A 13,305-nucleotide genomic window follows, 5' to 3' on the forward strand; every position below is an offset into this window, starting at 1 on the left:
GGGGGGGGGGGGGGGGCGCGGGGGCGCCGAGATCGTGCCCTGGTTGAGAACCACTCCACTGTAGACCTGCTCTGGAAACCACCAGCGTGATCCCAATGCAGCCCCTTCGCCGACATCCCGGGGTTCTTGTCACTGGCTGGAGAGAGAGAGGGAGAGAGAGAGGTTCACCTGCCACCCTGCCAGGGGTTGGACCATTTCTGCGGTGCTTGCCCTGGCTGTGTCTTAGGTTGGGTTTCCCCAGAAGTACACCCTGAGAAGGGGATCTGAGTGCAAGCGGTTGACCTGGGGGCTCATCCGCAGAAGCACCGGTTGGGGAAAGGGGATGACCCGGGAAAGACGACAACAGCGGGCACGTCCAGGAGCAGAAGACCCCTGTGGACAGCTGGTCCCTGCTGGGGAGCTCCGGGGGGTGGGGGTGGGGGGAAAGAACCAAACACGGGTCGGGTTCTTCTACCTGAGAGGCAGGGAAACTGGGGTGTTTATCCCTCCGCTCCTTTCTCCCGTTGGCTGAGGACAGCCCTGCCACTGTTGCCCGTCACTCCAGCTTGCCCCTTAGGAGAGCCACCCATGCTGACGCGGCCGGACGATACCCTCCTACGGAGAGTCACAGGCGCTTGCAGTAGTGCTCCATCCGTGGAGAGAGTGTTGAGCGCCGTGGGGATCGGGGCAGGGCACGGGCGGCATCTGTGCCACCCACGACTGAAGCTCAGTGGGAGAGGTGGGCCATTGCTTCTCAGTGCAGTCGAGAAATGTGTGCTCTCTGATATATCTGGCTGTGTGGACAAGGGGAGTGCTACTCCATGTCCAAGTGAAATGGACAGTGTCATGTGGGGGGGGGTGAGTGTGTGTGTGTGTGTGCGCGCGCGTGCACTCGCGGGTGAGAGAGAAAGACAGAGAGAGAGTCCTCAAAGCCACCACGGCCTCCAGTGGAGGTTGTGGCCCTCTCCCTAGCCCCCGCCGGGTGGACCCCTAGGCCTTCTGGCCACAGGTGCCCTGGACGAGGCTCTGGCTCTGGCCCCGGCTGCGCGTGTATTCCAGCGTGCGTCCGTGGGCCCGGCAGCGCTTAGCGTGCTTCAGCCGACCCCTCCACTTGCACTCCCTAATTGCCTGGTCTTCCCACAAGATGAGGGGTTTTAAAAAAAATTGCTCCGAGAGCACACCGTCCTTGGAGCTCTCCAAGCACGTTAATGAGCACACTGGCTGATTATAAGGACTCCGATGGCTGCCCTCCCCTCCAGCAGCCTGACCTAGATGCACATGCTGAGAAAACTCACGGCCAGGCTAAGATACGCTAGTGGGAGAAGAGAGTTCAGTTAATTGCAAGATAATTGAGCTAATTTACAATTAGCAAACTGGTTTGTGCCATACCCATTGAGGTCTAGGTCTAGATTTTTCCACCTCTCCCCTGCTGCAGCTAATTAGAGGGCCCAGCCAGAAAATACGGACTACAGAGAGCAAGTGAAGGTGAAGATACGTTGCTTGTTGGCCTCATCTCTGGTTAACCCTCCATCACTTGCCCTGAGACTGATGTGCCTTTCCTGTGTTCAGGCCCCAAGACACACTGCAGCAAATCCCTGGGGGAGGGGGGCTCTAGCTCTGGGACATCATGTGACCGAAGGCCCCTCCCACAGCCCATTACAAAGATAGTAAGGTAGACCTTACCCAGAAGCATCACGGTAGGGAGAGGGACCACCGCAATGGGATTTTCCAGTGAGGGTGGGGGGGAGAGATTGGGCTCAACTCCAAATGCAGCATGGGCACGTGGGTGCTGAAGACAGGCCAGGGTGATCAAGGCATCGCCTGGGGGATGGTAGAGGATGAGAAATGTGATCGGGTATGGGGTGTGAGGGGGTTCTGGTTAAACTGACGGAGCAGGGTTCTTGCCAAAACTGGCTTCTACCAGGAAGTGCACGGATGGGCCTAGGAGAAGGTTCTGGAGCCTGACTAAAGTTTGGTCAAGGAAGGAATCTCTGTCACCATCAACTTTTAATTATGAAAATGTTCCTTATCACAGTGACAAAGGGTAAGATATACTAGAGGAAGAAGAGAATTGAATTAATTGCAAGATAAATACCCTAATTTGCAATAGTAAACCGGTTTGTTCCATGTTCATTAAGGTCAAGTATGAATGTTTTTTATTAAGTATAATATACAGAGAGTAAAATTTTCCTTTTTGAGTGTACAGACCTGTGAGTTTTGAAAAATGTTTTCAATTGTGCAATCGCCACTGCAATCAAGATATAGAACTTTTCCTTCATGAAAAAAAAAATTCCCTCATGCATATTTGACGTGGATTCCTTCAGGACCCAAAGGCCATACCACCTTATCTTAATTACTGTCGTTTTATAATGAGTTTTGAATCAAGTAGTGATAAAACTCTCACTTTCTTCTTTTGCAAAGTAATTTTGGCTACCTTAGTCCTTCTTTCTTTTCATGTACATTTTAGAATCATTTTGTGAATTTCTACAAGTTGGGGTCCAAACGCCTAGTTCTACTAGTTATCTCTGCCCTTGATCAAGTCACTTAATAATTTTTTGGCCCTGTTTTTTTCATTTATAAATTAGAATGTTGATGCTGATGATATTTTGAAGTTTAAGTGGGACAGTCCATATAACCCATGTCCATAGGATGCCTGGCACATAGTGAGCACTCATTTAAGGTCAGCCATGTTTTCCTAACCACCACCCTTCTGAGTGCCTTAGCACCCTTCTCTTTTCTTTCTTGGGGACAGTAAGGAAGTAATGAACAGTTTGAAGAGAAATAGTAACTTGTTTAGCACGGTAAGTGGAGCCAGGGTGAGGGCAATGGGCTAGCATGGGGTGAGGTTGGGGACAGGAAACAGGTGATAGGTGACTGTAGTGCCCTAGTGGCAGCTGATGAGGTCAGTGTTAGTCAAGCTTGCAAGGAAATACTTGAGTTATTTCTCAGATAGGTTGAGTGAGACTTCAGAAGTAATTGGTTATAGGAGTTGAAAACAAGGGAAGAGTTGAATTTGGCTCAGAGTGGCTAGCATGAAGAGATTGAGTGGCTTCTGGTGGCTTATATGGTATCATATATAATTCGCAATGTTTTCCGTGTGTTGAGATTGTAGGAAGTTGGGGAATAGTACCATTCTGTAGACTGTAAACTGTCCTAACAGCAGGGACTGCTATTTTTGCCCACTACGGCTTACCCAGGGCATAGCACAATGCCTTGCATATAACTAAGTACTTGTAATAGACACAAAAATGGTCCCCCAAAGATGTCCACATCCTAATGTTTGGAACCAATAAGTATGTTACCTTTCCAGAGCAAAGGGGATTTTGCAGGTAGGATTAAGCTATGGAGCTTGAGATGAGATTATCCTTGTTTTTCTGGGTGGGCCTAATATAACGACAAGGGTCCTCATAAGGGAAGGAAGGAAGCAGGAAAGTCAGAGAGAGAGAGAGGGAGATACCAGAAGTTGCCTTGCTGCTGGCCTTGAAGATGGAGGAAAGGGCCATGAGCCAAGGAACACAGGCAACCTCTAGAAGCTGGAAAAGGCAAGGAAAGAGATTCTCCCTAGAGTCTCCAGAAAGGAACACAGGCTTGTCAACACCTTAGTTTTTGCATAGTGAGATCAGTTTTCGACTGCTGACTTCCAGAACATTAAGATTATAAATGTGTTGTTTTAAGCCACTATGTTTGTGGTAATATGTTAACTCAGTGCTAGAAAACGAGTGTCTGTTTTATGTGATCGATGGTGCTAAGAATTTGTGAAGACCTGTATTCCATGGCCACAGTTTGGTGAATCTAAGTTTGGTGAATCTAAGTTTGCAGCACTCCATACCTCTCTAACAAAACCTGGTTGTCTGGTAGCAGGGATTGAGGGTGAGGAAAGGTGCAGGCAAAACGTGCATGCAGCCTTTCCCAGAACATCTGATGTCATCCTTCTTTAATTCTATAAAATGTTTCATTTCCAAAATCTCAAATCTCTGAAACAAATAAGTAAGAGGTTTAGGGTCTTTGGGGAATGCAAAACCAACCTCAAAAGAACAATGTGGTGGTAAGAACTCAGGCTCTGAAACCAGACAGGCCTGTTCCATATTCCTGGGTTTGCTCCAGTTCTGCAAGTTTTGATGAGTTTTAAAACGTTTTAGAGTCTCTATTTCCTCAACTATAAAATTGAGACTACATTAGACTTTGAGAGATTGAGACATGCAAACACTCTATATACAGTGAACACTCACTACATGTTAGTCATTGTCATTCTCTGAAACTAACTGGAACTGAAGAGCTGGTAATCTCAGTTTTCATTAAAAACTTAATTTACACAATCTCGATTTACATCATGGGATTATCCCTGTCTCTAGTTACACCCAGGGCAGGGAGATGGAGTTCTTGAGGGTAAGCTGTGAATTGCCGCCAGAGGGGAACTGGCAATGTATGTGCTGAGAAAGTGACCAGGCCACACGGCCTACAGAAATGGAACATTCTCCCCACCCCCTACACCTTGGGGGAAAATCGGAAGCTAGTAGCCTCCACTTCCTCCATCAAATCATCAGTGGCCTGGAAGAAGCACACCCTCAAAATATCATGAGCAAAATATGCCTTTTGATTTTGAAAGACAAGCCTTATCTTTCGCCTGAAACTAAATCTGCTGCCTAGAAGCCTTTGGGCTTCCTAACATTTATATGAAAAATGGCAGATATTCAAGCAAGGATTTTCGGAATCACAGCTTCTGCTTTTTTTTTTTTTCCTATTTCTAATTCTTCCCAAGGTAAAGCACTTATTCAGGTGTGGCTTACAGTTCATTAGAACCTCAATTAGCAGATCCTCAAAACACTAGAAAGAGGAAAATTAGAAGAAAATGAATAGACCCAAAATGTATTCATATCCCAGAAACTTATAATGAAAACAACACCTAGGGTCAGTATCCAGAAGCAAAGCAAGATCAGCGTCATCATTCAAAGACGCAGTTTTATCTATTGTACCGTACCTGCTGAGGTCAAAAAGCAGACTCATGCTACCACTTAGAAAGGTTTCCAAGGACAAGGGCTAAAACCAAAACCTTTTTCATTATCCACAACATTCCAATACCTAAACCAGACCATAGATCGTGTGGGTTTACAAGAATTACCAAATGTAGCTCAGAAAATGAAAAGTGTACTTGGTGCCCAGAAAAATAAAATTATATTTTATGCATGTGTGTATTACAATTTTATATATTAAATTCTAAATTTTTATATGTAAATATTATTTAGCTACTATATATAAATATATAAGATACGTGAATATACATAGTAAATATAAAGATATAAGGGAAAATAGTAGGCTTCAGTGCATATGTAATTTTAATATTTATATATTTCTATGTTAAAATTACATGTATATTCAAACTCACTATTTTACCTGACCTGAAGAAGTTCCTGTAGACAAAGTACCTCTCATTTAGTCAGCCCACATTTTGAAAAGAGTAAAAACTTAAAATATTTTTAAAAGAAAAAAACTGTGTCATCAGATCCATTTTAAAAGGCTGACTAATGTTACTAAGTATATAACACTGTCTAATACCAAATTACAGTCAAAATGCATTACTAAGAAAAGATGATAACCCCAACTATAATTTTAGTTTTGTCAGATATAAAAGCTGGATATGACTCCTGGCCTACATTTTTCTGGAAATATTGTTCATCTGTCTCAGAGAGTCAATGCCTTGTGCCATTGCCATTTTGATAACAATCTGCTCCTTACAAGGCTGAGGTATGAAGGTGTCATCTCTTATAAAAACCTCTTACATCCCGTGTAACCCAAGCACTAGCTTCTCCCTACTCCCCTCAAAAGGGCCTTTTTTTCTTTTATTTTTAAAGAAAGGGGGATTTGTCATCTGTCTGCTTGGCACCTCCTTTTCTGCTTTGTGAGCCCCTGCTCTGGGCCACCACCTGCGGCCATGTCTTCCTCCATGTGACAATGCTATCATGGAGCAGGGGAGAGTAATACGGGGTAGGCCACACTGCCTGGAGAGACGTGCCCTTGATTCCCCGACAACAGCAGGTGAGAACGTGCTTTAAGACTTTACTGACGAGGGCACCTGGGTGGCTCAGCCGTTAAGCGTCTGCCTTCAGCTCAGGTCATGATCCCGGGGTCCTGGGATCGAGCCCCACACCGGGCTCCCTGCTCCACGGGAAGCCTGCTTCTCCCTCTCACACTCCCCTTGCTTGTGTTCCCTCTCTCGCTGTCTCTCTCTGTCAAATAAATAAATAAAATCTTAAAAAAAAAAAAAAAAGACTTTACTGACCAGCCGGGGATAACTTAATGGCATTACAAAGTAGAAAATACATTTTAACTGGATGCTAAATACAACTCCTCTCATAGTCCAGAGGGCATTAAACACTTCATTGAGGAGGGTGGGGTACTTTTGAGGGTACATTCCAGTTCTCAGCCCTACTCTCAAGCCCACTCTCCTCTGTCCCTTCCAGAGAGAACATGAGAGTCCCCTTCTTCAAATACGGTCAGTTTTCATTCCGCAGTAGGAAAACTCCACCACCCACCCTCAAGGTCAGTGCTGTGCTAGGATCTATCACCTTCTGTGGTGGACACTTTGAGTCCCACTCAGGTCCCCTGGGATCCTATCTATAGTTCCTCCACCCTTCTCCCCTGGCTTCTGTATGCTTTTGCTTCTAATGGCCTCTACCAGAGACTCTTCTTGGAAGACTACTCTTAGGTTATTGGAAAAGCTTTGAAGAGCCAGAAAGAACCAGGAGTAGACAAGGACAGGAGTGTGAAAGCCCAGCTCCCTGGCCTTAAGCTGGGACAAACTCTGAGGCATAACTCACACTCCAGACATCTCCCCTCAGGTTAGGCTGAGGCTTCGTCTGCCTAAGGTCCCACCCTTGTCTTCCTCTCCTTCCCTGTCCTGCATCTGTCAACGCTTTAAAGGTCTCGCTGGAAGCACTTACTTCAAAAAACCACTTGTATATGCATCCTTATTTCAGGGTCTTCTTCTAGGGAACAGACCTAAAGTACCTCTCCACCCATTTTCAGGTATAGTCCAAGGCTCTAGGATTCTGGAGCAATACATTCCCAAAGTCCAGTCGAATGGCCCAGGGGCTCTGGTATGATATGTCAAATCCTTTTCAGTTGTCTTTCCATCGGAGTGGGATGAAACTGTACCCCTTTACTACTCCAGTCCCCAGTGTGTAAATTCTGGGCAAAATAAACATCTGTCCCAAGGACAAAAAAAAAATTCTTAGCAACAGATTTAAATTGTATTATATAGGACACACTTTCCCAAAGCCAATGCAACTTGCGAAGAGGTGCTCTACTCAAAATTAGATTATTTAATTAGGCCGAGCTCATTCTATTCCCCTCTTCTACCTCGTGCCCAGATACTGGTGGTACGTAGGAAATGTATGGAGAAAATAAGCCCATTACATGCCCTGTGGAAGGACAAGCTGTCTACCCTGAGGACCATTTTTAGTAGTGCAAAGACGCAGTGGGGGCTTTTTGGTCCAGTGGTTCTCAGAATGTGGTGCCAGGATCAGGGGCATCAGCAGCATCGGGGAACTGGTTAGAAACGCAGATGCTCTGGATCCCACCCCAGACCTATGGAATCAGAAGCTCTGGGGTTGGAGGTGAGCCCAGCGATTTGTGTTTGAACAAGCTCTCCAGGGATTCTGATGCAGGCTTCAAGTTGAGAACCACTGCTTTGGTCAAATCAGGCATTTTCTTTCTTTAATCTTTGTAAACATTTTTTCAAATTCTCAGGAGAGATAGTACGACTGGCTGTTACCAAGGGGTTTCAATCCTTGACACAATCATCTATGTCAAAGAGAAAGGGTGAGTAAAACCAGGGGAATTCTGTGAACTAGGAAGCCTCCACAGCATGTGACTCTTGAATCTACCATTATTCCCTGGCCTGGGAGTCATGGACACAGTCATCTGTGACGTGCTAGAATACGATGAATGAGGTCAGACAAATAGAGTGGTCTCCATGAGCAATTTCGAAAAATGGAAACAAAGCAAGTTACTTTGCTTTAGATTGTTTGGTACAGCCTAATATTGAGATGAGCGCTCGTCCAGTGCATTCTTACGACATGAATCTGCGGATCCCGTTATTGTACATACTGTTATAGTGGCCTATTTACTCTTGTTTTTGTCCCTATACTGGAAGCATCTCAAAGATGGAGACTGTTCACTTTTGTATCTCTAATGATTGTTCGACAGTTTGGTGACCAATGTTTTTGTTTTTCCTTAGATTCTACATATGAGTGAGATCATACAGTGTTTATCTTTCTCTGTCTGACTTATTACACTTAGCATAATGCCTTCAAGTTCCATCCGTGTTGGTAGAGTCCCTCATTTTTTACAGCTGAATAATATTACATTGTATGTATATACCACAACTTTATTATCCATTCATTCACTGAGGGACAAGAAAGGTTTTTAACTGGAATCTTAAATTGACTTTGCCTCACAAAGGAGCAGTGTGTGGTAGCTTTTACAGGCCTCGGAAAAAACATTTCATCATTAAAATCTATTATTTTACCGAAAGGAGTTTATACTATTTCCTGGGCTCTCAAATCCTTTGTGAAGCTTCAGCTGGTGGGAGGACAGGGCAAGTTTTGAGGGAAGTCTGCAAAGACTGAAGAATGAGAGTGTAAAGGGGCTGGGAGAGCAGAATAAACCTGAAAAAGGTGGGCTTGTGCTGGGGGCACGGCACTGTAGACCTCTGCCACGCAAATACATTGGGGATGGGGAGACAGAGAACGCTATAAGGTTTTTTTTTAGAAAGGGAGTTTTAAGTTAAGGACCATTTATTTTAAGAGGCAGAAATGTAAAACTATCATTTAAATCACCTTCCAGGAGTGAAAGCATGCAACTAATTTATAAGCAGAAAAAAGTAAAACACATTGAAGGAAACCATAATGTGCCACCCCAAAATATGCCCCCTTGATATAAGGATTGTTTTGAGCTGAAAGCAGTTAAGAAACTGCAAAAGAAGAGTTTTCTGTCCTCCCCACATCTACCTAAAATTAGGGCATAAATTTCCCTTTGTGAAAGTGTTTCCTCTCCCCCTCCCATTCTATAGGAGGAAAAAAAAACCTTTACCACTGGAGACAGAAAGTCAGTCCTGCAATGGATCAGCGTAACAAACCTTACTAAATAACCTTTATCTTTCACTTTTGTTGTCCCCGTATAGTTACTATCCCACAATTTACTGCTCTGTCCCTCTTCCACAAGCACATTGGTTTTGTTGTTGTTGTTGTTGTTAAAATGCTGTATAAGGGGATGCCTGGGTGGCTCAGTTGGTTAAGGTCTGCCTTCGGCTCAGGTCATGTTCCTGGGGTCCTGTGATAGAGTCCGTATCGGGCTCCTTGCTCAGCAGGAAGCCTGCTTCTCCCTCTGCCGGCCGCTCCTCCTGCTTGTGCTCTCTCTCACAAATAAATAAATAAAATCTTTTAAAAAATTAAAAAAAAATAAAATGCTATTTAAGTCCCTGGGTCTAACTGCCTCCTTAGGGTCTTCACTTCTTTCTCTGTGAAGCCCCCATGTGCATATGTAATAAAACTTTTCTCCTGTTAATCTCTTTTATCAGTTTAATTAGCAGGCCCCAGACACTGAATCTAAGAGAGTAGAGGAAAAGTATCTCCTATCCTATGATATTGTCTTGGGTCCTAGAGAAATGGATTTTCTTCAGAGGTGGAAAAGAACACCATTAAGTTGGTTTTCTTAAGTTCTGGATTTTGTCTTCCTTTCCTTCTGTGTGTGTGTTCATCTTGGTGCTTTCCTTGATTTTTATAGTCACTGACACCTACACGATTTAGATCATCCCAGGCTTCCCTGTACACAACCTTTGCGGTAAATGATGAAAACGGAAATAAGAAGACTTTGAGACATAGTACTAAGTTGAGTTTACTGCTGGACATGATAGGAAAAACCTGACTGAATATGGCAGGTTTAGGTCCTGTGAGACAGAGTCCTCAAACTGTCAAAGAATAATTCAAAGACAATTGAAGTAGTGAGGATTTACTCACATTTAGAAACTACACATGGGAGAGCAGCCCACATGGATACTCTCTCAGAAAAAAAACAAGGGTGGGACTTATAAAAGCGAAGTTGGAAAATTTCATGAAGACTGATTGAACAAGACCTAGCTTGCCAGTTCAGGATTGGTTCATTGTAATGAAGGTGGTCAAGTACCATTTATTGAAGCCTAAGTCTGGTTGTGGTTTTTAAGAACTGCGTTTACCCATCAAGTCTGTAGGGTGACCCCAGATAATGGACTTGAGTGATAGCCTGCAAAGAGTCACAGTTTCAGCATCAAGACATTTTCCCTGGACCAGTTTTCCATTAAGTAGTTGCTCAATTCGTTTTAGTTGGGCCCCGACGACAAACTATGTGACAAGTGTACGTACTCTCCCAGCTCAGGATTCTACAAGCCTGCTATATTGAAGACCAGTTTTGTCACGTTGAACAGGAACATTTCCAAAATTACAAGTTGATGACATCACACATTATATATATATATATATTCTATACCCACTGAGGGGCTTGAACTCACAACACCAAAATCTAAAGTCTCGTGCTCTATTGACTGAGCCACCCAGGCACCCCAGTGACAGAGATTCCTTCCTTGACCAAACTTTAGTCAGGCTCCAGAACCTTCTCCTAGGCCCATCCGTGCACTTCCTGGTAGAAGCCAGTTTTGGCAAGAACCCTGCTCCGTCAGTTTAACCAGAACCCCCTCACGCCCCATACCGGATCACATTTCTCATCCTCTACCATCCCCCAGGCGATGCCTTGATCACCCTGGCCTGTCTTCAGCAGAGAATCCTGTTGGCTCTGTTCAGCCAGAATCTCCCATACCCCTGAGGTTTCCTCTTAGTAATTTTCCACCCACCGACTCCCACCCTACTCCTTGGCTATAAACGCCCCCGGCTTGGCTCTAAACGCCCACGTGCCCATGCTGCATTTGGAGTTGAGCCCAATCCCTCCCCACCCTCACTGGAAAATCCCATTGCGGTGGTCCCTCTCCTACCGTGATGCTTCTGCAAGGTCTACCCACTATCTTTGTAATGGGCTATGGGAGGGCCTTCGGTCACATGATGTCCTTAGAGCTAGAGCCCTCCCCCAGGGATTTGCTGCAGTGTGTCTTGGGGCCTGAACACAGGAAAGGGCACATCAGTTCAGGGCAAGTGATGGAGGGTTAACCAGAGATGAGGCCAACAAGCAACGTATTCTTCACCTTCACTTGCTCTCTGTAGTCCTGATTTTCTGGCTGGGCCCTCTAATTAGCTGCAGCAGGGGAGAGGTGGAAAAATCTAGACTCAGACCTCAATGGGTATGGCAAAACCAGTTTGCTAATTGTAAATTAGCTCAATTATCTTGCAATTAACTGAACTCTCTTCTCCCACTAGCGTATCTTAGCCTGGCCGTGAGTTTTCAGCATGTGCATCTAGGTCAGGCTGCTGGAGGGAGGGCAGCCATCGGAGTCCTTATAATCAGCCAGTGTGCTCATTAACGTGCTTGGAGAGCTCCAAGGACGGTGTGCTCTCGGAGCAATTTTTTTTAAACCCCTATCTTGTGGGAAGACCAGGCAATTAGGGAGTGCAAGTGGAGGGGTCGGTGAAGCACGCAGCGCTGCCGGGCCCACGGACGCACGCTGGAATACACGCGCAGCCGGGCCAGAGCCAGAGCCTCGTCCAGGGGCACCTGTGGCCAGAAGGCCTAGGGGTCCACCCGGGCGGGGCTAGGGAGAGGGCCACAACCTCCACTGGAGGCCGTGGTGGCTTTGAGGACTCTCTCTGTCTTTTCTCTCACCAGCGAGTGCACGCCAAGGCACACACACACACACTCACCCCCCACATGACACTGTCCATTTCACTTGGACATGGAGTAGCACTCCTTGTCCCACACAGCCAGATATATCAGAGAGCCACATTTCTCGACTGCACTGAGAAGCAATGGCCCACCTCTCCCACTGAGCTCAGTCGTGGGTGGCACAGATGCCCGTGCCCTGCCCCGATCCCCACGGCGCTCAACACTCTCCACGGATGGAGCACTACTGCAAGCGCCTGTGACCTCCGTAGGGGTACTGTCCGCCCGGCCAGCATGGGTGGCTCTCCAAGGGCAGCTATGACGGCAACAGTGGCAAGGCTGTCCTCAGCCAACGGGAGAAAGGAGCGGAGGGATAAACACCCCAGTTTCCCTGCCTCTCAGGTAGAAGAACCGACCCGTGCTTCTTGTTCTTTCCCCACCCCCACCCCCGGAGCTCCCCAGCAGGGACCAGCTGTCCACAGGGGTCTTCTGCTCCTGGACGTGCCCGCTGTTGCCCGTCTTCCCGGTCATCCCCTTTTCCAACCGGTGCTTCTGGGATGAGCCCCCAGGTCAACCGCTGACTCAGATCCCCTTCCCCTCAGGGTGTACTTCTGGGGAAACCACACCTTAGACACAGCACAAGAGAAGCACGCAGAGAATGCCAACCTGGCAGGGTGGCAGGTGAACCTCTCTCTCCCCTCTCTCTCCAGCCAGTGACAAGAACCCCGGATGTCGCGCAAGGGGCTGCATTGGGATCACGCTGGTGGTTTCCAGAGCAGGTCTACAGTGGAGTGGTTCTCAACACAGGGCACGATCTCGGTCGCCCCCAGCGGCCGGCTCTTGGCAATATCTGAGCCATTTGGTTCGCGATCGAGGGCGAGGGCCACGGGCATGCAGTGGACAGCACCGGGATGCGGCTGAGCGGCCGCGCGGCAGGCCCCGCACAACACGTGGTCAATCACGCCGGTTGGGCACTCCTGGCACCGTCCACGGCACCAGAGCCAGAAGACCTGCCGCGTGGACCTTCCTCGTCTCTGAAAGGGGGGTAAAAGATTTACTTGACAAGATTCGACGAGTCTGGAGTGGAGGTAACTAGAGCGCGGCGTCCATCGTCCTCTGCTCGATGGCGCCAGCCTGGTGCTAAGGAACGACTCAGGCGGTGAGCGGACAGGGAAGGAAAAGAGCGCGGCTCCGCCTCAGCGAATGCAGAGGCCGGGCGAGGAGAAACGGCGCACATGCTCTGTTCCTCGGCTAAGGCAAGGCTGGCTCTCTCCGGAGGTGCGCGGCGCGTGGGCTGTGGCAGGGAGCAGAGAGCGGGAGACCTGCTTGGAGGTCCGCCCGGTGTCGGGTGTCGGAGGTGGAAAGGTGGAGGCATGGGCAGGGCCTGAGCAGGAGGGCCTCCGCGAGCGGCAGGCGCTGGCCCGACCTTGCCACGACCGGGAGCCCTGGGCCGGTTCGCTGAAACCGTGGCCCCGTGACTGCGGTGCGAAAGCACAGACACGTGGGAAAGAGAGGAGAGACAGGAGC

Source organism: Ursus maritimus (assembly GCF_017311325.1).
Source record: "Ursus maritimus isolate PB19 chromosome X unlocalized genomic scaffold, ASM1731132v1 scaffold_X1, whole genome shotgun sequence".
Classification (NCBI taxonomy): Eukaryota; Metazoa; Chordata; class Mammalia; order Carnivora; family Ursidae; genus Ursus; species Ursus maritimus.